The sequence below is a fragment of the Mesoplodon bidens genome (genome assembly GCF_964165515.1).
Source record: "Mesoplodon bidens genome assembly, chromosome: 2".
In the NCBI taxonomy this organism is placed as follows: domain Eukaryota; kingdom Metazoa; phylum Chordata; class Mammalia; order Artiodactyla; family Ziphiidae; genus Mesoplodon; species Mesoplodon bidens.
In genome coordinates, this window is record NC_138177.1 from 15,087,682 (window position 1) to 15,113,141 (window position 25,460).

General features: G+C 37.2%; 1 protein-coding gene across 2 annotated transcripts in view; it reads right to left on the minus strand.

Moving 5' to 3' along the window:
• Positions 1 to 25,460, minus strand: part of USH2A (usherin) — a gene marked incomplete at both ends in the record, with an annotated part of 794,746 nt that overhangs the window by 742,815 nt on the left and 26,471 nt on the right. The window lies entirely within an intron of this gene.

Below are 25,460 nucleotides of genomic sequence, written 5' to 3' on the forward strand. Positions count from 1 at the left end.
TCTCTACATCAGGGGTAAACAAACTTTTTCGGTAAACAGCCAGAGAATAAACATTTTTTATTTGTTTGCCAAGTGATTTGGTTTTGTGGTCCAAACGGTCCAGGTCACAACTGCTCAACTCTGCTGTAACAGGAAAGCAGCCAGAGACAACATGTATGTGAATGGGCATGGATGTGTTCCAGCAAAACTTTTATAAAAACAGGTAGCCAGCCAGATTTGTCCCGTGAGCTGTAGTCTGACCACCCCTGGATTACACCATAAAAAGTTATGAAATTTTTGTCTGTGTTGATCCCTGAATAGTCAATTCAATCAAACTTTTATGCAGATTACTTCATTGAGAAATTTAATGCCTTGTAGTTGAAGGTCAGATGCTAACATTTTAATTTAAAAATATCAAATCATAGCATTCAAAATGAAATTCTATTAAAATAGCCTTACAAAAATTGACAAAAATAACCATCCTCTGATATATTTAAATCATATGATTGAACTCCTTTCAAACTGCTTCTCAAAAAAAAAAAAAAATAAGCACGCACACACACACACCTAGAAATTAACATCATAATTTCTTGGCAAAATCAATTCTTCAAAAACTTATTCAATATGGCTTTTATCCACGCTACCCAAACTGCTTTCATTTAAAACCTGCTTTCATGTTCTTTCCTAAACTCACTGACCCTGTGTCGCATTTTACTTAATTATAAAACAAAGCTTTAACATAAAGACCTAAAATCACACACTAGCTCCTCATGGACCTGGATATACACCACCACTGTGGCTTTTTTTTTTTTTTTTTTTTTTTGCATCTCATTTTTTACAGCCTGTTACTGTCATTTGGTGTTTGACTGTTATCATTATAAAAGATACAGGCTTTTCTACTTTGTTATTTGTAGCATTATCTCATGTTTTACAACATCTTTGCGCAACATGCAGGCACATGAAATATAACTCGTGCAAAGTTCTCGATGGTATTAATGCATAAAAAAGAATGTGGCTCCATCTCTACTGTCTTTACCCAGCCAAAAGCTGATGAACAGCCAATTTTCCTTTATCACATTAGCACAGCCATGAGGGAAACACATTTGTTCTCGTCAGCTACACTAAAGATACTATTACCAATCTAACATATACATGTTTTATATCAGCAGTATTCTCAGAGCATGAGAGAGGCAACAATATATTAACACCAGCATGACAGTTTATTTAAGAAAAGAAAATTGTCTCTGTAGAAGGACAGAAGTTAGAAATGTATGGCTAAAGCTCGGTGTCACTGGTCTAATAAAGGTAATCATTCTTTGGCTTTCTTTATAGCAGGTAACACTCCTGTGACAGTTCTGTCATATCATTCAAATAAAAATGTTGTCTTTTACAAGCTTAAGTGCACCTTTATTTTGAGTCACAAGAAAGCATGCTTTTGATTGTCTGTATTCACTGTATTATATCTGTAGTCAAGAGTTCAGGACCTTCCTTTCTTTTTTCTTTTTATCAACTCATCACATATTTGCTCAGTAGAAGGATTCAGTGTCACTGCAGTGAATTTCAGAAGAGTGTTTTCACTTTGCTGGTACTTAAAACATGATTAATGATGATCCCAAGTCACTGTCGCCTGTTTTTGCCACCCCCCTGCAGCCACCTTTTAATAAATAAGATTAAATCCTCTCTGGTGTTCTGTACCATGTTTTATATTCCAGGATCCTCTAGGCTACTTTGCAATTCAGGTCTGGGGCCCCAACACACTGAAGCTGTAACCATGATGGTGGCTCTTTGCAATAGCTCACCCTGATGATCCTCTTGCCAGTTATTTAGGGGAATAGGAATACACACGATGGAATTTCTCACCTGTGAAAAGAAAGCCTTCTCCTACAGTGCACTTCCCACCTATCTTTTTCTCCACATCTCTGAGGATTAGAGGAGTTTGTACAGGTTTATTGGTGTGGCTTGAAGGAATGAATTGGCAAAACCAATAGCAGCTGTAGAAAAAGCCTTAACCGCCTTCATAAGACGTCCAAAAACATTTTGGAATGAAGATACAAGGGAGCAAGTCATTCTCCAGCCTTCATTCTCTCAGGGTTTCAAATTTTATTTTAGCCATTGTTTGGGGGAGTCAAATGTGGTGTCCCTGGGATAGGCTGTACTCATTCCTTTGAGCACAAGGGTGTAGTAGACTTAAAAATACAGAATTCCTAACCATTCTCATGCCTGATTAGAGAGGAGCATAATTCAGAATTCCAGAAGGTCACACAATGGCTGAGAAGCTACCAAGGGAAAACATACAACCAAGTTCACCTTGTAACTGTCAACAATCACCCGTTCCACTGAAACGCCAAACGTCTGTTGCTAGGCTACTCCTGTAGGCCACCACCACCAGGAACAACAGCAAAGAAAAAGGAAAACAAAAAACTGCTGATTCAGGTTGGGAAACAAAAAGGCAGAGTACCTATGCTGACTTCCTCATTGGAGAAATAGTTTTATAGGTTTCCTGTCGCCAATATCCTCCGAATTTAAATTTAATTCAATACGGCATTAACCCAGCACCCACAGTGGCCCTATGAGTTACACCAAGAAAATAAAATCACTGTCCTTTTTCTCAAGGAGCTTGTAGGTATGAAACAACAGAGTAATTTTAGCTTACTAAATAGTGTCTGAGTCACTACAACTGATGACGGTTGTCTTTTACTTATGTACTGAATCTTCGTGCAGTTAATGCAGTGCTGTCTTTTTTTATGGAGCTGCTTTGAGAAGTTACACCTTAATCCACGAATGTGTGGTGTATAAACTACTTTTGGACCTTCTCTGTGGGACTTGTCTTCCTAGAACCAACTTATAAGCCTCCCAAGAATATCAGTTTCATTAATGTGATGGGTCTCATTTTAAAACAAAATCATTTTAAGCCTTTTGAAAAACACCTTTTTCATAGATTTAACACAAAGTGATCTGGCAACAGATCGTGAATTCAAATTCACTCTCAGAAGATGATGATGGATGATACAAACACAAAAAACATTTTGAATGCTAAGGATTTCAAACAAAAAAGAAAACCACTGTGATATGAATCTGAAGGGAAAACTTTATGGAGGAAAAAGTGTTTTGGACTTTCTGAAATAGAAATTGCCCTGAAATAGAATTTCTATTTCTACGATAAAGAAGGATTTGCATAAAAGATTCAACTATTCCATCTATAATTTTTAAGCATAAGGAAGGCAATTTATTCTGAAAACTTCATAAGGTTATTTTAAAATATCACATGTATGTTTCATCCCCTACCTGAAAGCATGTGGAATGCCACTCTGCTTACCATCCCAAACCAAAGGCCTTCTTAGGTTTTCCCTCACTCATTCTATCCACTTTTATTTCTAACTGGTCACCAGTAGCCAACCTCACCTAACTGGTGAGGTTTCTTCACTGTCTGATGATCCCACAATGCTTAATTCCATCTCCATGTTTTAATTCAAGCTATTTCCATATGGAAATAACCTTGCTACTGCTTTTCATTTACCTAAGTTTTTAATATTTTTCAAAACATATATCTCAAGTCCTGTATCCTACAACGATCCTTTGTTGACTACTTCAGCATTATAAAAGTGCTCTCATTTATTGAAAAACTAGCATGTCAAGCATTGTTCTAAATTATATATATATTCATTTTTTTTTATCCTTACAACAACCCAAGGCAGGTTTGGCATTATCTGCAAGTAATGAAATGGAATCACAGAGAATTTTTTTTTAAAAAGGTTACACTCTTCAAAGCCACATAGAAGAATAACTGGTTTCAGAGATTGCACCCAGCGAGCATTTAGAAATAACCACCATCTAGTTTATCGGACCCACCCATTGAGTTTCTTGGCTTTAACTCAACACAGTGATGATTCAGGCTTTGTATCAACACCTCCCATAATAAGAAGAGTAACAACTCCAATGAGCTATATAATCACTTGCCATTTGCCAGGCAGTGCACTGAGTGCTTTACTTATAGTATCTCACTGGGTTCTCAGATTGCCCCTCTACCGTGTTATTACCCCCAAAATGAGGACACTGAGGTTTACCTACTCCAGTATTCTGCTTCTGCAGACTTTGGGAACTCTTTCATCTTTGAACAGCTTTTACTATTATAAATGATTGAATTGAAAGATATCTCCTTATAACTTCAATTCGTAGGCCCCAGCTCTAATTATTGAGACTACGTGAAAAAAATCCAATCCCTTTTCCACACGAGAGTCCACACATATCATTTTTCTCCTAAGCCTTCTTCCAGATAAATGTGCTTAGTTTCTGTGGTGTTCTAAATATGACATGGTTCTGGGTCTCTCTCTTCTTAAAATGTGGCTCCAGAAATACTACAATCTCTACATGTGGTCTCTCACCAAAGTGAAATAAGATTATCACCTTAATATAATCCAAAACTGCATGCTAGATTTCATGACATCATACAACTAAAATTGATAAATTAAGTTGAGCTGACTAGTCACTAAGATACTAAGTCTTTTTTTTTTTTTTTTTAACTTACATCACTGTTAAAGCATATCTACTCCATCCCATACATAGGCAGTTAGTTTTCTGGACCAAAGGACAGGAATTTATATTTATCCACATTCTATTTCATCTTGTTAGATTCAGCCCATTGCTCCAGGCTGTCAAAATCTTTTTGGATGCTATGTCTGTCATCCAATGTATTTAACATCCTCCAAGATTTGTGTCATTTGCAAATTTGATGAGCATGTCCTACATGCTGGGGAGAAGCTCAATAAATACTAATTGATTGACTGACTAATAGATACTCCAAAAACGAAAGCACCAACACAGTCTACACTATTCTGCAACTGTAAGCAATAAAGAAAAGGCACCATTTTCTAACAGATAAAATATATCTTACAGGGATTCTTCACCTTTGTAAAGTAACCTTATTTACTAACATGGGTTTTTATAGAATCATATAATTATGAATAAATATGCCATTCTATTAAATATTTTCTATGCTATGTTTATACAAACAACATGAAAAAAAGAGTTGAGGTAATTGTTCTTGGAAGGTTGGTTTGGTAGAAATTAACCACATGAGTTGCCCACAAGTACTTGCAATGTGCATGCATTCCCACTACTGGGCTGATTTACCGATAACAGCTTATATCTCGTTCTCTTTGTATGAAAGATGGCTACAGGGAAATGACTTCAGACACAGCTATATTCCTCAAGATTTTCTTGCTTGTTTTTGTTTCTTTTTTTCACTTCCCATGAGCTCATACATTTCATTTCAACACTCCTCTCCCTGGGCCCTTCTCCCTTCCTCCCTGCCCCGTTCATCCCCCCACCCGCTCCCCACCAGACCCCTGTCCCCTACAGACAGACTTTTGTTTTTTCCTCTCTGAGTAACTCAGACAAGCCAGGCCCTGGAAGTGATCCATGCCTAAGTGTACTACATTTTCACCCTAAGTATGATGCTTTGGATTTACTACTCACCCTTGACATCCATTACAGTTCTCTCTCCATATACTGTAACCTCCTAAGAACAAGCCTCCAACTTAATTAATCTCTAGAAATTTAACATAGGAATCTAAGTAGTTTTCTTTGTCCTATCTTGAGTAGATGTAAAACTCTCATGGCCACTTCGTCCGAAACTATTAAATTACTCTCTTCATGCCCAAAAAAAAGTAATTTACAAAGACACACACACATATATATAAAATAGAAAAATCTGCCAATGGTTTGATTTACTATTGATTTCCTAGGGAATGGGAATAGAGCCAGCCCATTTTCTGTAGATACTGTCTAGGAACATTTCATGCACAATTTCACATTTGGTACAGAGATGATCACAATTTTCTACACTCTTAATTATCTCAATGTATCATTAGTTCTTTTTTCTATGTAATCCATATGGAACAGATGACTTTGAAAAGATTATTAGAATTAGTTGTAAAACACCTTAGTAACCTTTTCAGCATTTTATATCCCCAAATCTGGAAGTTGTTTATTTGTTATGCCTACAAATTCCCCTCCTTAAAAAGTCAACTTCTTATTTTGTCTTCCATGTTTAGGAAGAAAATTGTACATCATACCCTTCATTTAAAACCATAGGTTTTTTGAAAATGTTTCAGTTGTTTGAATATTCAATGAGCACATTATAATATGCTAAGTGTTATGTTACATATAAAGCATATATAAAACACAGACCTTTTCTTCAAGGAGTTTGTATTCTGTAATGGAAACTGGCATATAAAAATATTTTCAATGCCAGGTAGGAAAATGTAATAAAATAAACATGAATAAAGTGCTTAGGGACAAAGATGAGAAAGAGAAAAATAATCTTAGAAGTCTTCTCTAAATACTTCCCCATTTCTCTCCTTCCCACTGTAGTGGCATTCCTATGAGCTGCCTATACTTGCGTTGCCCAGTTTCTCTTTTCCTATTTCCTAGTCTCAATTAGTAGTTTCTGGTTTTTATTACTTAAAAAAAAACTCAATATTACAGGAAAGTTGCAGGAACAGTACAAGAAGTTTTTTCTGAAACATTTGAGATTAAGTTGCTGACTGATTTACCCATTATCCCCAAATACAGTAATGCATTTGGTACCAAAAAAAAAAGATATTCTCCCAAATAATCATAATACAACCATCAAAATCAGGAAATTAACACTGATACATCCTTATCACCTTATCCTCAGACACCATTCAAGTTTTGCCAATAGTTCCCAAAATGTCCTTTGTAGATTACAAACCCAGTCCAGGGTCACATGTCCAATTTAGTTGTCACAGCTCTCAGGTCTCCTTTGATGTAGAACAGTTCTTCAATCTTTCCTTGACTATCATGATCTTAACACTGTTGAAGACTACAGTCTAGCTATTTTGTAGACTGCCTCTCAATCTGAATTTGTCTGTTTCCTCCTGACTAGATCCAGGTGATTCAGAGATCATCTTATTACATCTTATGTGTTACATAATTTCTAATTGTTCCATTATTGATGATGTTAACTTTAATCTTTTGGATTAAGATGGTATCTGCCAGGTTTCTTTATGTAAAAAAACAAAATTTCTCTTTGCAATTAATAAACATTTTGTGAGCAGATACTTTGGGCAGATATCCTGTTCTTTATTAAGCTTTCATTGCCTGCATTTACTTAACTGTATCTGTATGGACTCATGAATCCTTACGTTATTCAGTGGAATATAATAAATGCACTCAATATGTATTTCAGTGCTCAAGTTGTTCCATGTTTAGACAATGAGTGACCCATACTTCCCTGGCCTGACCCTGAAATCAACCATTTCTCCAAGGAATTCTGGTTCCTTAAGTGACAAATGGTTTAGAAACAAAGATTCAGTGCTGTATACTCATCCTATTACTCCCACGCCCTCCCACTCCCTCTTAGTGGACAGAGGTAGAGAATATGAAGATAGAAAGATAGATTAGATCGATAGACACCTACACATTGACTTATATAGTATTTCTATGTCTATCTATGTGTGTGTATATATATATATATATTTATGCACACACATACATACATGAAATGGGACTACACTGATAATTTCAATTCTGATCCAATACTCTAAGTTTCATTCTAATTTCTCTTTTCATAGTTGTAACTCCCTTCTCTGAAAGGGAGAAACCTGGCTCCCATTATCTTCAATAACATACTTATTTGATTAATTCTCTTATACATAACCAAAATCCAGTTGCCATGGCCAGATACACAGCCCGAAAGAGACCTCTTCATCACACTTAGGTCCTGACACCTGTGCCAGGCTACTCTCTCCATGAAAGCATTCCTCCAGCCACTCAAGCTCGAACACGTCAACATTTTGATGCCAGCTGCATCACCACAACTCCCCTATCACGGTCACCAATGAGTTCCATGAAGCTAAAAGCAAACAGTAAATTCCTAGTTTCCAACTTTCTTGAACCATCAGTGGCATTGACAGAGCTGATCATTCCCCCCTCCTTGAAATACCTCTGTCATTTGACTGCCTGTACATCAGACTCTCATAATATTCCCCTTACCCCTCAGGCTGCTTCTCTCAGTCTCTTTCAATGGATCCTCTTGGACCTGTAAATGCTGAAGTGCCCTAGGATTCAGTCGTTCGATCTCTTCTCCTTTCTGCTTATAAGTACTCCCTTGATAACATCACCTTGCCTCAATTCTTTATATACCATCGTTAGGTTGATGACTTCCAAATGATTATCTCTAACTCATACTTCTAATCTAGACCGTATACCCATCTTTCTATTCAACAACTCTTCTTGGAAGAGTATTAGATCATTCAAGAACATTTATGCCCCAAACCTGTCTTCCACAGCCTTCCCCACCTTGGAACATTGCAACTCCCTTCCTCCAGTTGCTCAGCCCAAAATCCTTAGGGTCCTCCCCCACTTCTCTCTGTCCTTCACGCCTCTCACCCATTCCATCAGCAAATCCAGAGGCCCTCCTTTCAAAATATAACCAGAATCCACTCACTGCTCACCACCTCTCTCGCTACCACACTAGCCCAAGCCCACTCTTCCCTAGATTTTTGCAATGGCCTCCTAACTGGCCTCCCAGATTCAATCTGTGTTCCCCTTCAGTATATTCTCAAGACAGAAGCCCAAGGATTCTTGACAAAAGCCGATTATGTCACTCTTTTGCAAAAGACTGTAAATGTATTTTTTTTTCAATTGAAGTATGGTTGATTTACAATGTTGTGTTAGTTTCTGGTGTACAGCAAAGTGATTCAGTTAGACATATATTTTATATATATATATAATCTTTTTCATATTTTTCCCATTATGGTTTATTATAGGATATTGAATATGGTTCCCTGTGCTACACAGTAGGACCTTGTTCTTTATTTTATATATAGTAGTTTCTATCCACTAATCCCAAACTCCAAATTTATCCCTCCCTCACCCCCTTTCCCCTTTGGTAACCATAACTTTGTTTTCTATGTCTATGAGTCTGTTTCTGTTTTGTAAATAAGTTCATTTGTATCATATTTTAGATTCCATGTATAAGTGATATCATATGGTATTTATCTTTCTCTTTCTGACTTCCTTCACCTAGTATGATAATCTCCAGGTCCATCCATGTCGCTGCAAATGGCATTATTTCATTCTTTTTTATGGCTGAGTAGTATTCCATTGTGTATATATGCCACATCTTCTTTATCCATTCATCTGTCAATGGACATTTAGGTTGCTTCCACGTCTTGGCTATTGTAAATAGTGCTGCTATGAACACTGGGGTGCATGTGTCTTTTCAAAATTAGAGTTTTCTCAGGATATGTGCCCAAAAGTGGGATCACTGGATCATATGGCAACTGTTTTTAGTTTAAGGAACCTCCATACTGCTTTCCATAGTGGCTGCACCAATTTACATTCCCACCAACAGTGTAGGACAGTTTCTTTTTCTCCACACCCTCTCCAGCATTTATTATTTGTAAACTTTTTGATGGCGGCCATTCTGACCAGTGTGAAGTAGTACCACACTGTAGTTTTGATTTGCATTTCTCTAATAATTAGCAATGTTGAGCATCTTTTCATGTGCCTCTTGACCATCTGTATGTCTTCTTTAAAGAAATGTCTATTTAGGTCTTCTGCCCATTTTTCAATTGGGCTGGGTTTTTTTTTTTGTTATTGAGTTGTATGAGCTGTTTATATATTTTGGAAATTAAGCCCTTGTCAGTTGCATTATTTGCAATTATTTTCTCCCAGTCTGTAAGTTGTATTTTCATTTTGTTTATGGTTTCCTTTGCTGTACAAAAGAATGTAAGTTTGATTAGGTCCCATTTGCTTTTATTTCTATTGCCTTGGGAGATTGACCTAAGAAAACATATTGGTACGATTTACGTCAGAGAATGTTTTGCTTATGTTCTTTTCTAGGAGTTTTATGGTGTCGTGTCTTATATTTAAGTCTTTAAGCCATTTTGTGTTTATTTTTGTGTATGGTGTGAAGGTGTGGTCTAACTGCACTGATTTACCACATGTAAACCAATGGGTTTTTACACTAAGTAAAAGTTCTACAGATTTCTACCCAATCTGTCTCCTTGCTGCCTCTGGCTTATCTTTTATTAGTATGCCCCTGTGCTCTCTGATCTAGCTACACTGTACTCCACAAACATCCCAGGCACCTATTTTCCTCAAAGCCTTTGCATTTTCTATTTCTTCTCCTTGACGTTGCTTCTACAGACACCTGATGGCTTATTCCCTCATCTTCTTCAGATGTTTCCTTAACTGTCATTTTAGCAAAACCCCTCCTAATACCTTATCTACAATTGTAGCCTGATCCCTGCTAACTCCCTTCCCTATCAGACTATTCTCTTTACCCACATCAAACATATTGCATATTTTATTTATTTTTCTGTTTTATTTAGTCTCCTTTTCCTGCCTAAAATCTAAACTCTATAAGAAGAGGTTTGCCTTTGTTTCCTTTACTGCTTTGTTCACTATTGTTCCCTCATTCCCCAGAACGGTAACTAGCAAATATTAGGAACTTATTAAATCTTCATTGAATGAATGAAGCTTCATCTAAACTAAGGATTGAAGGATTAACTAAACTAACTTGAAAGATTAATAGAAATTAGCAAAAGGCAGAAGTGGTAGAAGATAGGGAATAAGTGAGTTGCGGGAAGGAATACAGAAAACACAAGAAATAAGAAAATGGAAAGAGGCTTATAAGTTATCCCAAGCCTTCCATGTATACTGATCAATCCTTTTTTTAAATTATTTTCTTTTCAATGTGTTGAATTTAAAGTCATCTTTCTCACTTCTCCCCCAAATCTTTTCCAGATTTTTAAACCTCTTTAAATTATAAAGTTGCATATAACTAGGTCAAATCATGCCTGAAAATGTTGGACGCTGGATTCCTGTTTATACTTTCAGGGAGTAAGACAAAGATGTGAACTCACTCCTGACCCAAAGTCCGAGGGTCAGCAATGAAGCCCTCAATATGTAGATGAATATATAGGAAATCATTTCTGTGTACAATCCAAAAACTCAACCCCATGCCAGTATTCAACTGATATCTTAAAGATCCTGAGCAGTAATTTGTAAGTTGAAATGGAGTCCTGCTGTATAAATAAAACAGAAGTAAAATGCCTGCTTCTACTCTGCAGGAGTTACTCCTACTAAAATCATCAACAAAGGTGGAATATTCCATTAAATAATTAATGGATTATTAATTTTACATTCCTAAAAGAAATGCATGCTTTTCTACAAGTACCTATCATCCTATCATTGTGCGTCCTTTTAATTTTTTTTGTTTTTGTTTTCCAGCTCTAGGAGTACTGAGCAAAATTTATTGAAAATGTGTCTCATAAACTAAATGAAGAAGAGCCATTTTAGGCCAAAGGAAAAATGTGAATCTCTTTAACCTCCTTTAGAGAACTATATCATGAAATCTGATGTGAATTGCTTTATCTTTGAAGACACTCTAGAATTGAGAATAAGGTCTTCATGGTGACCCTTGTTTAAAGGGGGTGCTCTCTGCCCTAAAGCTGGTGAGACAGTAATTGTCTAAGCAGTTTTTTCTTCAATCAGTAATGGAGAAGCACACACATTTAATTTGGTTTAGACAGAAAAATGACGGCAGCAAATAGGCATTCTTTTAAGGTAAGGATTATATCAGCCTTAAAAACAAAAGTAGCTATTTATGGGTCAAATGTAGAACATTCAGCAAAGGTTCCTGTCTTTTACCTCTTCACAACGAAAAAACACTAAGATTGTGTCATCAATTTGGGCAAAATAAATGAACGCTTTTATTATCATCTGAAGAATTTCATATTAGCAATTGGATTACCAGATTCAAGTGGAGCACTTGAAAATAATATTCATTTTGTCTTTTTATAATTCACATTTATACAGTCCAATTCTTACATATTTCTTTCCAAACCATTTTCCCCCAGGTAAGCAGCAGCTGTCAAAAAAAAAACAAAAACAAAAAAAACCCTCTAAATTTGGTGGTGTATTTGGAACAGTTCATCTCTTTCTGCAAAGCCTGGATTAACCTTCTCCAAAGGCTGACAGGCCCCGGGATCGTGAGACCCAGGGTAAATATAACAGGTAGGAGAAATATTTGCGTGTTGATTTAACTTGTTAAAGAGAATAACAATGAGTTTACAACTGCTTCCAATATATTTTTAGAAAGAGCAAGTCAAGAATGAAGGTGACTATTAAAGGGTAAAACAATTGAAAGGTTAGGGGGAGAATTGCTAAGTTTACAATAAATAATATAAAAATCAGCATAATTCCACTGTCTCCCACACCATATTTACTGTTCAGGATACTTCACTAGTGTTTTGTTATCTCCTAATACTTGTAAACAATGGACGTTTGTAAATTACTGTAACTTTCCATTAAGTATAATTAGGTAGTCGTTTACCTCTACCTTCCACAAATTCACCTTTGAATTATAATGTTTAAATACTCAATTTAGGTTGAGATTTTAGCACTTCTGAGACTTTTTTCTAATACAGGTCGTCAGGATGAAGGGATGTAGGGTTAGCTAAGTCTTTATTGCCACTCAGATCTCATATACTGCCACCTCAGAGAGTCCTTTAATGCACAAGCCAGCCTAAATAATCACTTAATAACTTTCTATCATGTTATCCTACTTTAATGAAGTATAACTTTTCTCTCAATATATTTATGATTTAGTGTTTTTTCCTTTCTGCATCCATCCCTCATCCATGCATACACACGCGCACGCGCACACATGTGCACTCACAAAATAGCATCAGCTCTAATCAGGTCATCGCATTAGTCCCAGCACTAGCACAAAACCCTTCTAATTCGAAAGCATTTCTTTCCGCAACTTTAACATAACTGTTTCTACTCTCTGCGATTTTTCCCCATCCATTCTTTCTGTTTCCATCTCTGAAACTCCTCTTAGGGGGAGGTTGAATCTCCCTGTGGACATGTTTCTGTTCACTCTAGATCAGATCTGAAAACTACAGGGCAAGAGCAGGTAAGCAGCACAACTCATTTTCTCGGTGCAAGGATCCCCTTTCACCCGGGTTGCATCAGCCTGACTTCTTCGGGCCTAGAGCCCACAGTCTACACTCCAAACTGAGGTCAACCGTCTCCACTGCCTGATGCCACCTGATGGGGAAAAGTGGGAGAAGCTGATCCAGACGGTCACTCCAGGTGCTATCTGCCAAGTCCTGTCCCTGGCAGTCGTCCCCACACATCCTCCTGCCCACGGAGTCTGTCAGCTCCAGGCTTATGACACCCACGACTCAGTTCTCTCACGACTCAGTTTTCTCTCCCGTGTGTATTTTGGGCTGTGGTTTCTTCTGCCAACCTATCTCATCTGCTTTCTACTTTCCTAGATTCCTACAACACGTGTCCTAATCATTGCATTCTTTTCTCTACCTCCCAATAGTAGCATTGGTGATCAGCTGCTACTGTGTCTGAGCACGTTAAAATGGTAAATTTCTTTCCCTAGAAAAAACAGCGAAGACCTAAAAAAACTCACTGGAAGAAAATAAACATGGGGAACTGCCTAAGTACCTTATCCTTAATGCACTTGAGAGTGCATTACACTTCTCAAAATTTCACTTTACCATTAGGCTTTCACGCTCCTCGGAATCAGTGTCTAAGTCATTTATACCATTAGACCAGCTAGATGACAGTAAGTTGTCAACAGATTGCTCAAGGATTTCTCTGAGGAACTAGAGACTTACAAGGGGGAGAAAGTGTCACTCCATCTGGATCCAACCATTACACCAATTGACCTGAAAGCTAGAAAGGTTCTGTTTCTCTAAGGAAATAAAACAATTGAAAAGCTTGAGTATCCAATCAAACAAATTACATTTACCTCCCCAAGGGGCTACACCACTTGCGCTCCAACCAGAGTTTAGAAGGACTGTCTATTTTAATGGACGAGCTTAGCACAGGCTACTGCAAAGGAGCAAAACACAAAATAAATAAAACTGAAATATAATGGCACTGAGGAACCACATAGGTATAAAAGTTCAATCTTACTTGAAATAACATTTTATATGAATTTGAATTCAAGCCCTGTCATTTAAAACTACATATTTATGGAATTAAGAGGGGAATTCCAATTTTACTTCAAGTTGTCATTGATGATCCACAAGAGGAATTAGTCTGTGCATGAAATCTGCAGAAGACACTAAATTGATAGGTATTACGAAAGTCACTAAGAAACAACCAAAAGAAAATGCAAGAGGTTAGATATTGGGCAGGAATGGAGTAGGAAATTCATTCTATTTAAAGGGAAGGTCATTCAGAACACAGTGTAAATAACATCTCCTTCCAAGTAGCTGAAAATGTTTATGATTGTCATTCTCACTACCTCATATTTACTAGGGAGCAAGTCTGTTTCTGATACCAGACATAATACAGAGACAGAACCGTGAAAAATCAAAAACATCAAAACTGCCAAATGCAAAAGAAAAAAGAGTTCTAGGGAATGCAAGAGAAAGCCAATGTTTGTGTATTTATTTTCCTTGATATGAAAAGTGAAGAAAATGTGTATTATTTTTAAGGAAATTCCAGTTATCTTCTGGGCTGTAACAGAATTCAGAAAAGGCTGAATGTGAGTACATCTGTGAAGAGCAAAGGATATTGTAGAATTCAGCGTGAGACAAAACGTGAGGGAATAAAAAGAGAATCACTAATTTAAGTCATAGTGTGATTTTTTTTTAACTTATGGAGCAAAGAGAGCAGTGATCTATACAATCACCATCAATGGAAGAGACTACAAAGTGATCAACAATCATGGGACAGAGAATTTAGTTCAGGATAAAGAAAGAGAGGATTTATGTAGAAATTAGCAAAGTTGTAAGTGTTCACTCATCATTTTAAAAATATATTGAGCTTTTCAGTCTATCACATATCACTTTTTTCTCAATATCATCATTCTTTACCAAACTCACTCAATTCCCTTTGTTTACATATTTATTTATATTAAACATCCACCATGCAACAGGCGTTTTTCTATGTTCTTGACACCCATAAATGAAGAAAGTATTTGTCTTCAATAAATTCAAAATCTACTTAATGCAAAATCTACCTATAAATGTCTAATGAAATCTACCTATAAAGAAAATGTTGTATGACCAATAGGAAAAAAAAGTGCTATATAGGAGCACAGAGGAGAAAAGGGGAAAGGGATTTAGCGTGCTTTTTACAAAGGAATTTGCATTTGTGCTGGTCATTAAAATATGTGTATGAAAGAACTAGGGGTTCAGAGGGAGAGGAAGAAAGGTACAAGGCAGAAGGAGTCATGAATGAAGACAAGCAGGAAGAACCTGAATGAAGATCATTAAGCATCATTTTCAGAGACTCAGAAAACATTGCAGTTAAAGCTCAAGCTATTTAGAAGGACAAGGAGGCTACATGGACAGTCTAGCACATTGTAAAGGGTCTTGAAAGAGTTGCTAAGAGGAGAATTCATTCTCTAAAGTGTAAGTAAGGGTGAGCACAGAGTTGATTTAAACAAAGGAGGCATGTAATCACATTTGTATTTTAGAAAGAAAACAGTCTTCACTCTGGAGGTTGTTTTGGAGACAGAAGTCACTGAAAACACTAGGGGTAAGGGGTGGAGAGTATGGGGTGGGGAGTAGAAAATGAGTTGCGATATACAACCCAAATGTTCAGGAAGGCTCCTGTTTCTAACTCCTACCTGCAAACCAAGTTGTGAAGAACTTTGTTCAAAACTTTAGGGTCACCTTTACTGCTCCTCTAGACTTCCCAATTACTAATGAGATTTTCAGTTTCCTATTTATTTGCCTCATAAACCTGCTTTTGCCTTTAGTTTTCTCCTGCTGCATATTCAATCCATCAGTACCTCTCATCTGTGTTATCATAGGAGCTTCCAAACTGACTGTCCTATTTTCCAAATCTCTTTATTACAACACTGGATGATGTCATCATTCGTTCACTCACTCCATTCATTCATTCATAAAAATATTTATTGAGAATTGACCACAGTCAGACATGATGCCAGGCCTTGAAGGGAACATCAGTAAATACGGTACAATCTTTGACCTAAAGTTCCTTGGTTTAGTTGGGGATACAGATGTAGAGCATTGAGTTAATTGTGATGATTTCACAGAAGGATTAAGCACATCTCATTCAGGGTTTGAGATGAGAAAATGTTTCCTGAAGAATCTGATGCCAAATGAGTTAAAGGAGATGTAGGGTTAAGCTGAACAAATAGTAGGGGGGAGAGGAGTCCTGGCAAAGTCAGGAACGTGTGTGGTTATACAAATGCAAGAAAGACTCATTCATGGCAAGACCCGAGAGTTCAGCATCCCTGGAATGAAAGGTACACAGGGGGGGACTTACAGGACATAAGACTGTGCAGCTGTAGGAGCTAAGTCATTGAGCATCTTTGCTCCACACTCAGGCATCTTAAAACTTAGAAGAACACTTGAATTTTGAAAGATCACTGACAGCACTGTGACAATATAAATCTAGGAATTAGAGATTTCATAATCTCGAGTACAGAAATAGTTCTAGAGCAAATCATGGTTGTGAATGAGGACTCCAAGGAGGAGTGTGTGAGATGAAAAGTGAATACAGTCAAGCAAGTGGCCATGAAAATACCAAAATAAACAGCCTGAGTGGAAGAAGAAGAGCTCTTATAAAAGAGGCTTGAGGTGATCGGAATACGCTGATGAACGAATGGACATTAGAGTATATACACGTTCTTATTTAACTTGGATATAAAAGGAAGAAACTAAAAACATTAGTTTTTAAAAAACTACTTATTTGAAAAAACAAATAATTAGGATATAAACACAAAGACATACCAGAAACCAGCATTTAGTGATTAGAAAAGTGTTCTGAACATTCAGCTAAGAACAGCTTACTGCATTCCCAGAAAAACAAAGATTCATTAACACCATGGTATATGCTACTTGTCCTGGGACTTTAAAGATAAAGAAGGAAACCTATAAAAATCCCCACCCCCAACACACAGAGAACACACACACAGTGAAAAATAATTCTCAAGGTTGTCTCAGATTTCTCTTCAGAAACACGATGCGTTGTATTAAAGGCTCAGAAATGAAAGAGAAGATGAAGAGAAGTTCATCCTCATCCAAGTTACTGTTCATGAATACAGGTCTTAAAAAGATATGCCCAACTCTACAAGGATTCAGAAGGTACATCACCAGCCATGTTCCCTTTGGAAAACAAATATTCTCACCAAAGAGAAGGCTCAATTCAAATTAAGAAATTAGATAAGTAAGTTACAAAAGGACGGTCAATGAGTATTGAATCCATTTAAACATATTACTTTTAAATAACAGCTGTGAAATGTTATGATAATGCTTGAAATAAAAGTAACAACATTTCAATATAAAGATTTTGCTATAATATATTGGGATAAGAATCCTTATTTATACTAACAAAAACTAGACTGTGGGAAGAGAAAAAAAGAATCGTGAAAGCAAAGGTATGATAGCTCCCTTACTTTCCTATGGGAGTTGATATATAGTTTGATGTCTGAAAATCGTGACTTGAGAAATACAGGCTTAAATTATTTTTACATATGGATTTTAAAAATAATCACTAGCGTAAATGAAACCAAATTTAATTCCTTCCAAATTATCAGAGGGAAACAATTACTAATACATTAAGATTTCTTAGTAATCAATAAAAAAGCAAACCCCTGAATTTAAAAAAAATAAAGCAAGAAAGCAATGTACAGGTATTACGCAGAAGAAAAAAATATATATTCGGCTGGTCAATAAGGCCTACAGAAGGTAAGACGTGCACAAGTTAGGGTAAGAAATGCAAAATGAAACAAGAATGCACGAGTATTGTTTTGCCCATCAGACTGGGGAAAGTGAAATAGATAATTCCCTGTATGGGCAAGAATTTAAAGGACAGGCACTCTGATTTACTTTTCGTAGGAGTCTGCATTAGTCAAACACTTTCTGAAGGCAATTTGTCAATATGTACCAAAAGTAAAATTATGTACACCCTTTGAATCAAAACCTGCACCTCTGTAATTGATCCTAAGGCTGCACTGAGAAAGCACCTCCAGCTGGAAATCATTAAATCAGTCCACATACCTGTTTGGTTTTTCTTTTTTTTCTTTTCTTTTTTTTTTTTTTTTCCAGTATTAGCCAGCAGTCTATACATAGGCAGTAACAAGGCAGTCTGATGAATAATTTGAGAATTGGGTGTTTGGAGGAAAAGAAGGACAGGGGACATGAAATAAAGAAATGGTTAAGAGACTAGTGAAACCATGTTCTTCATAGCCTCTGCTAGAAGTGGAGGAAGTGAATCCAGAAGAGACTCAATAGATTCAAAGACAAATACAAGGGTCCAGAGGCTTAACTTAGGTCTGTAGCAAAAAGTTACCATTCACAATAGATATGACATCAGAAAGAGGGCTGTTAGTGTGACTAAGTGAGTGGGATGGTAAAAAGGGGAGAAAATGAGGTTACATGGTCATTGACCAAAAGATGATGCTGATGTTGAGAAACCCTAAGAGTTAGGGTGAGATTTTCTTGTGTTCATGGCGAGGTTGTCCCAGATTCCAGCTGTGGCAAAAAATGAGGCAGCTGTTGAAGAAAGTTATATGCTTAGTTAACATGAGCTTAAAAGTACTCTTTCTTTCCAATGCAAGGTTAAAAAGAAAATAATAATGTCAATCTTTAGATCTCCACCTGCCCCCAGCACTGAGATGGATGAAAAGTGGGGAATGAGTGCCCTCCACTTAAAAAGCACAGGAGAGGGGTGCCTCCAGGGAAAGAATCAGTGTCTGTAAGGCCAGGGTTTTGAAGAACTGTTGACCAAGAGGCTGAAAGTGTACGTAAAGTAGCGTGTACAATGAAAATGTTGCCCAAATGTTGAAGATGAAAATAAAGAAAGGACAGAGAAATGACGGCATGAGAACATGGGAGAGGACACATAATTGAAGGGCATGAAGTGTAACAAAAGATGACAGGGCTCTTGGACCCTGCAAGGTTCACTGCTCCACATTCCACTGGAATTCTGGGGTGAAGGTGGCTCTGTGATGCCAGGTTGGGGGAGGGATGGAGTGGGAGTTCGGGGTTAGCAGATGCAAACTGGTATATATAGAACGGATAGACAACAAGGTCCTACTGTAGAGCACAGAGATCTGTATTCAATATCCTATGATAAACCATAATGGAAAGAATAAAAAAAGAATGTGTATATATATGTATAACTGAATCACTTTGCTTTACAGCAGAAATTAACACAACACTGTAAATCAACTACACTTCAATACATAAAATAAAGGACTGTTTTAACCCGATTCCTTCTTTGTTCCAAACTGCCATTTGTTTCCGTTTGATTATTGGACGGTACTCCCAACTTCTCTCAAGTTTCCATCATCTGACATCCAACATCCTTCAGGCTTTCATCTTACTATATTCTTACACAAAATCTACTCAAGGCAAACTTGACCAGTCACTCTAAGCATTACATGAATACTCCAACCTTTGCGCCTTTCCACGTCCCTGTACAAAACCCAGCATTCTCCCCCCATTTCTGCCTCTTGAGAACTTTTTTAAACTCAAGGCCCTAGTTAAATTCATTAGGATCCATGAAGCTTCAGAAGATCCTGCAACTTCAACAACTGTAACCACTCGTATTCATTACTCTATCGGTGTTACAGTCATCAGTGTTTACGTCTTATCTCTTCTACTAAGTTCCTTTTACCAAGACACTTTTTAGCTGATTTTTGTCACTTCCAAAACCTCTACACAGTGTCTTTTACGTAGTGTTTAATTTGAAAAATAAATGAAAATGCACAGCAGTTGCAAACAGAATAGCAGTCATCAAAAAGAATAACAGCTCCTGACTTTGTTCATGCTTTAGCTTTGAGGGCAGAGCTTAAATACCAATACACCACCCGCACCCCTGACATTTAGCTTCTCAGACTCTGAGAATTTTGTCATAGGACAACTTGAAAATCCTGACAGGTCGTAAAGGGGTTTTGAAGTAAGGCAGGAGGAACTCCTTTTAAAAACATAATTTAATTACTTTGCATAAAGGAGAAAACAATCCAAGGTATGAAGGACCCAGAGTGTGGATACACTTCATACTTCTATGAATGTAAATAGGATGTAATTTGGAAAAGACAAAAAATAATAATCTGAATATGAAAAACACTTATAAAACTAATATCAACTTGATAAAGACACTGGTTACAAGGAAAATGGTTAAAGACACTACTCAGAATACATAAACTTGGTTTTCCTAAGCCGTAGAGTAGTAAACTCCAATGACAGTAACATTCTGGCAGTCAAAACAAACTATGGAATCCACTGTTAAAAATTTAGTTTCCATTTTCACAATTGAGTCTGGTGTATCTGACCTGATGAAAAAAGTCTTCAACAGAGACCAAATTTTTCTGCATGGATTATTCCAAGACCAATATTCTGGCATTCAGACAGTTTTCTTCAGATGCTGAACATTTTATAATTATTAGACAAGAAGAATCTGGGTATAAAAATGGTTTTAATACAGTGCATACTCTCCAGGTGGGCCAAAGTACTTTACAAATTAATGAGGTAGCTATAGGCCATGTGGTGACTTCAATAGACAAACACAGAATCCATTAAGTACCCAATAGTTCCCTTTACAGATCCTTAAATGTAAAAATCTATTTTAAAGCAACACTTCCAAAATGTGTCACAGGGTCTTTAATGCCCTGTGCCACCAGAGACAGAAATAAAGGACCTTATTTTAACTTTTAACCTGTGAGGACATCTCTACCCACCCTTCCTCTTTCTCCCCTCCCCCCAACTCTGACACTGTCTGAATTCCGTATGATGCAAAATTCTGGTGTAGAAATTCGACTCAAATATCTCGTCGAATAGCATCAGGCTCTCCTGACCCTCTAACCTTCTCTTTTGTCCGAATCTCCTGAGAACCAGGCATGTGTCACATTATAACTAGCTTCCCCTGGAATAGCATTATCGGAAAGGGGGGAAAATCCTTGCCCAGGACTGACTACATTCTGCCGAGATCCAGTTACATGACTGTTTAAAGTTAAAATCAACAAATTTCTATAAATTTAACTCAGTGAGTTTAATTATAACTGTTATTTTCTCGGGAAAACAAATCTACCTTTCATGTAAAGCAAGGGGGTCCAAAGGTGACTCCAGTTTGAGAAGTCAGTGAAAATAAATGTCTGGCAAGAAATGATGCTTTTTCCATAAATGAGATTGTTTTAATGTTCTCCTTTCTTCAGAGCTCACTTTAAAGTGACCCTTAAGAATCTCCTCCTTAAGGATTTCATCTTTCACTGGAAATCCACTAACTTTGTGTGTTTGGGTGATGCTGCCTTTTGGTTCTTGCTGCCGGTAACCAGCTAACTTTGTTGTTTTGTAGTTTGGGGGGAAAAAGTCATTTCCACTCTTTGTATTTTAATATTTTGACTTAAAATGGAACTTGCAAATGCAAAGGAATTCCAGGTGATTTAAGATACAGAAGCTGAATTTCTATGATGGGCATAGTGAACAGAAAAACACCTCACTTTGCACATAAAAGCAGTTTTTACACGTCATGAGGCATTTGCACAGGGTCTTGTTCTCAGTCAGACCAAAATGCTAATGCCATGTTAACAGAGGGAGGAATCAAAGAATGACATTAGAGGACAAGCCAGAACCACGATTTATCTGCATAACGCTCTGCAATCCGATGGCAACTTCTAAGCTGGGGACACCACTGGCTGAGGTTCCTGACAAGGAAACTCCTGCTGCTTTTCTGTGAGGAAATTCCTGTCTTTTGTAACTTATCATGCAGGTCTTTCCTTGCCTCCCCCTATGTATTCTTCAAACAATCAAAGGGATATTGGAACTCCTATATCTAAAAGCAAATCAGTTTTAATCTTATATGACAAATTTTCACAAAGCTATATATAACTGTAGGACAAGGATAAGGATTTAAAAAGCAGTGATGGAGCAGAATAAAACAATTAAAAGGAACTACGGGCCAGGCTTCCCTGGTGACACAGTGGTTAAGAATCCACCTGCCAATGCAGGGGACACAGGTTCGAGCCCTGGTCCGGGAAGATCCCGCATGGCACGGAGCAACTAAGCCCGTGCGCCACAACTACTGAGCCTGCACTCTAGAGCCCGCGAGCCACAGCTACTGAGCCCGCGTGTTGCAACTACTGAAGCCCGCGTGCCTAGAGACCATGATCTGCAACAAGAGAAGCCACTGCAATGAGAAGCCCGTGCACCGCCAACGAAGAGTAGCCCCCGCTCGCCGCAACTAGAGAAACCCTGCGCTCAACAACGAAGACCCAACCCAGCCAAAAATAAATAAATAAATTTATTTTTAAAAAAGAATAGTCTTGGGACCCACAAAAAGGATGAACACCATCTAAATTATAAATAAATGGACACTACTAATTATTTATCTCCTTGTGCTTGGAAACTCAGCTGTTATTTACAACATAGAGAAATGACAAATCACTTCTTAAAGGAAGTAAGGAATCAGTCCTTTCATGATAAAAGCGTTGGTTGGGGTTGGCCCAACTTACTTCTACCAATTCATCCAATTATACAGCATTTCTTCCAGGGATAAATTTACTAAGTAGGATTTTTCTAATGACAATAAAACAATTTTAAATCTTAACTCATATTTAAGCAGGAGAAATTCTTAATCTGACATTAACTTCTTAACCTGCTTTCTTTTCTCCATTTATATACTCTCCATTCATTTCTAAAAGAGATTTATATGCTGAGAAGATTTATAGCTAATGGAACAGAAAGTAAATGAACACCTTAAATAATTGGGCTATTTTCTTCAATACAAATACTTGTCCCATCCCTAATGAGGAAAGTATGGTATTTCTAAATACATTAAAATCTTGCCTCAAACACATTTTTATTTACAGAGAACATTTTTTTCTATACATCTTCCCTTCAGAACCACTGGAAATGATTTAGTTTTTATTTTAAAATATAGCCAAACATTTCCACCAACACTCAGGCATCAGGTGGATAAAATAATAGTGACTTACATTTACATCTTGCTTCTCAGCTGTCAGTACATTTACTAGCTGTCAGTAAAAGAGGAAAATTTAAAAATTGACTGTCAGTTTTTAAAAAGAGTAAGAAAGTATACCAGCAAATGGGGAGAAAATAATTTTGAAAAATATTTTACCCGTTTTCAGCATGAGTTTTTCTCCTTTGTGAAACGTATAACTGCATAATTTGAATGGTTTGATGTCTTAAAATCACAGATTCTAGAGAAAATGGAACCGCATGGGTAAAACATGTTTGCTTTGAAATCACTATTTCCAAACTAGCTTGGGGCTGATGTAAACACGACTGCCATTCACCTAGTCAAATAAAGGGATTCTGGAGCTTTGCAGTGTTATTTGTATAGAACAGGAGACTTAGGCTCAGATTATTAGATCTATATGTCCCTTAAATTTCCCAACCAGAATCTTAATGAATTTAACATAACTGAAAAGTTGAGCATATAATACCATAATGAAGAATGAATTCACACCCTAACTGCACCTCTTCCTGAACATAAAACCCCAAGTCTTAATTATTTTCCCAATCTCAATATTCAGAAATGGCAACAGAGCTTTTCTTTTATAATACATTGGGTTATATGTATTTTATAGTTCAATGCAAGTATTTTACAATATGTGCTTTATGTTATATTCACTTTAAAGGGCTAAATGGTCTTGAAATGGATCATTCTATACCTAAGCTTTTAAGAGAACTCAAGGATCTACATAACTAACAGAAGATAAAGGAATAATGATATGACAAATTAATGTGTGCCTATGTTATTGGCATTCATAAGCACACAAAACTTTGAAGATTTTAAGTTTATTAGAGATATGAGAATTCTCCCATCGCTTGGGCATTTTCCTGGTATAGTGGTGCAATTGCTCATCAAGGAGCCTCCTTACATTTCATCATCACTCATCTGACTTAATGAAATTAAACCTGGATGAAGGCACATTATTTTTATTCAAATAATGAACCTGAATCGTTACAGCATTCTGTCCAGAGATAACCAATGGACAGATGAGAACATCAACTGTGAATACATTTAAATATAGATTTACACATGCAGTATTAGGGAAGGTAAAAACAGGCTATGAAATAAACATTAGGCATCAACTCTAAGCTCACTGTCAAGAGGACGCCCAAGCTTCTAACCACAGAGTTCAGCTGAAGGTAACTATCTGTCAAACGTAATCTGTGCAAGTGAATATGTTTAAGCTGGAGCTATGAATCAACCAAAATTGCTTTGGTCTTATTGACATTCAATTTTGAGAAGTTGCAGCTCATCCCGTCCAATAGACAGTCTGACAACACCAAGAGTCCTTCCAGTGACAGAAAGCTTTAAATATAGATGCAACTATCATCAAAATACACATGGAACTAAACTTTATGATCCTTCAGAGCATCTTTTGAAATTGGTCAGGAAGTCATCAACTGGTCATAGATGCCCCCAAGAGCTCATCTCACTGCTCTAACGTCTGCCAGCTGGCTCAGTTAACAAACCATTATTAATCTTGGAAAAAAATAATGAATATAGATTTGATTGACAGGTAAAGTCCTCCTGGATTAGTAGGAGAGTTCCTGTTGCATTGTGCTTAACCCCACTTTGTCACTTTGCAGGTCTGCCTTTTATCTTTTCTACCATTCGAGACTTGACCCCAGTACATCTTAATAAATAATAACTAGGCATGCAGGAAGAAATCCAGAGGGTCAGTTTTAGACAATGCCTTGCAGATATTTTTTTTGACATGTATTGAGTTTGCATAAGCACTGCATTATACCAACAAGAGAACTAAGGTGAGTGAGGTTAAATGACTCGCTTGGAGTTGTTTCCCCTTGGGCACTGTGACCGCTCAAGCAGATTCTGCCGGGGCCCATATGCTTTTGTTCCAGGTCTTAATCCTGTATTGAACAAACTTTCTATTTCTTTCCTGTCTGGGCATATTTTCTTTTTCTTTTTTTTTTTTAAATAAATTTATTTATTTATTTATATTTCATTTTTGGCCCCGTTGGGTCTTCATTGCTGCGCGTGGGTTTTCTCTAGTTGCAGTAAGCAGGGGCTACTCTTTGTTGTGGTCCATGGGCTTCGCATTGCAGTGACTTCTCTTGTTGCGGAGCATGGGCTCTAGGTGCGCGGGCTTCAGTAGTTGTGGCACACGGGCTTAGCTGCTCCGCAGCATGTGGGATCTTCCCAGACCAGGGCTCAAACCCGTGTCCACTGCATTGGCAAGAGGATTTTTAACCACTGCACTACCAGCAAAGTCCATATTTTCAACCAAGAAAAATACGTTGAGTTCCAAATAACTTGTGATATTCTGCTCACCTCTGTTCAATACCCTCAATTGCTCTGTGCCTCATTGGTCTCATCTGTACCTTTTTCACAGCTTAGCTCATAAAATGACATGTAAGACCCTTGACTCCGTAAGAAACCAATCGACATAGGTGAGTGGATTGATGTTTTACTTTCTAAAGTACTAAGCAAACACCTTCCTGTCCCTC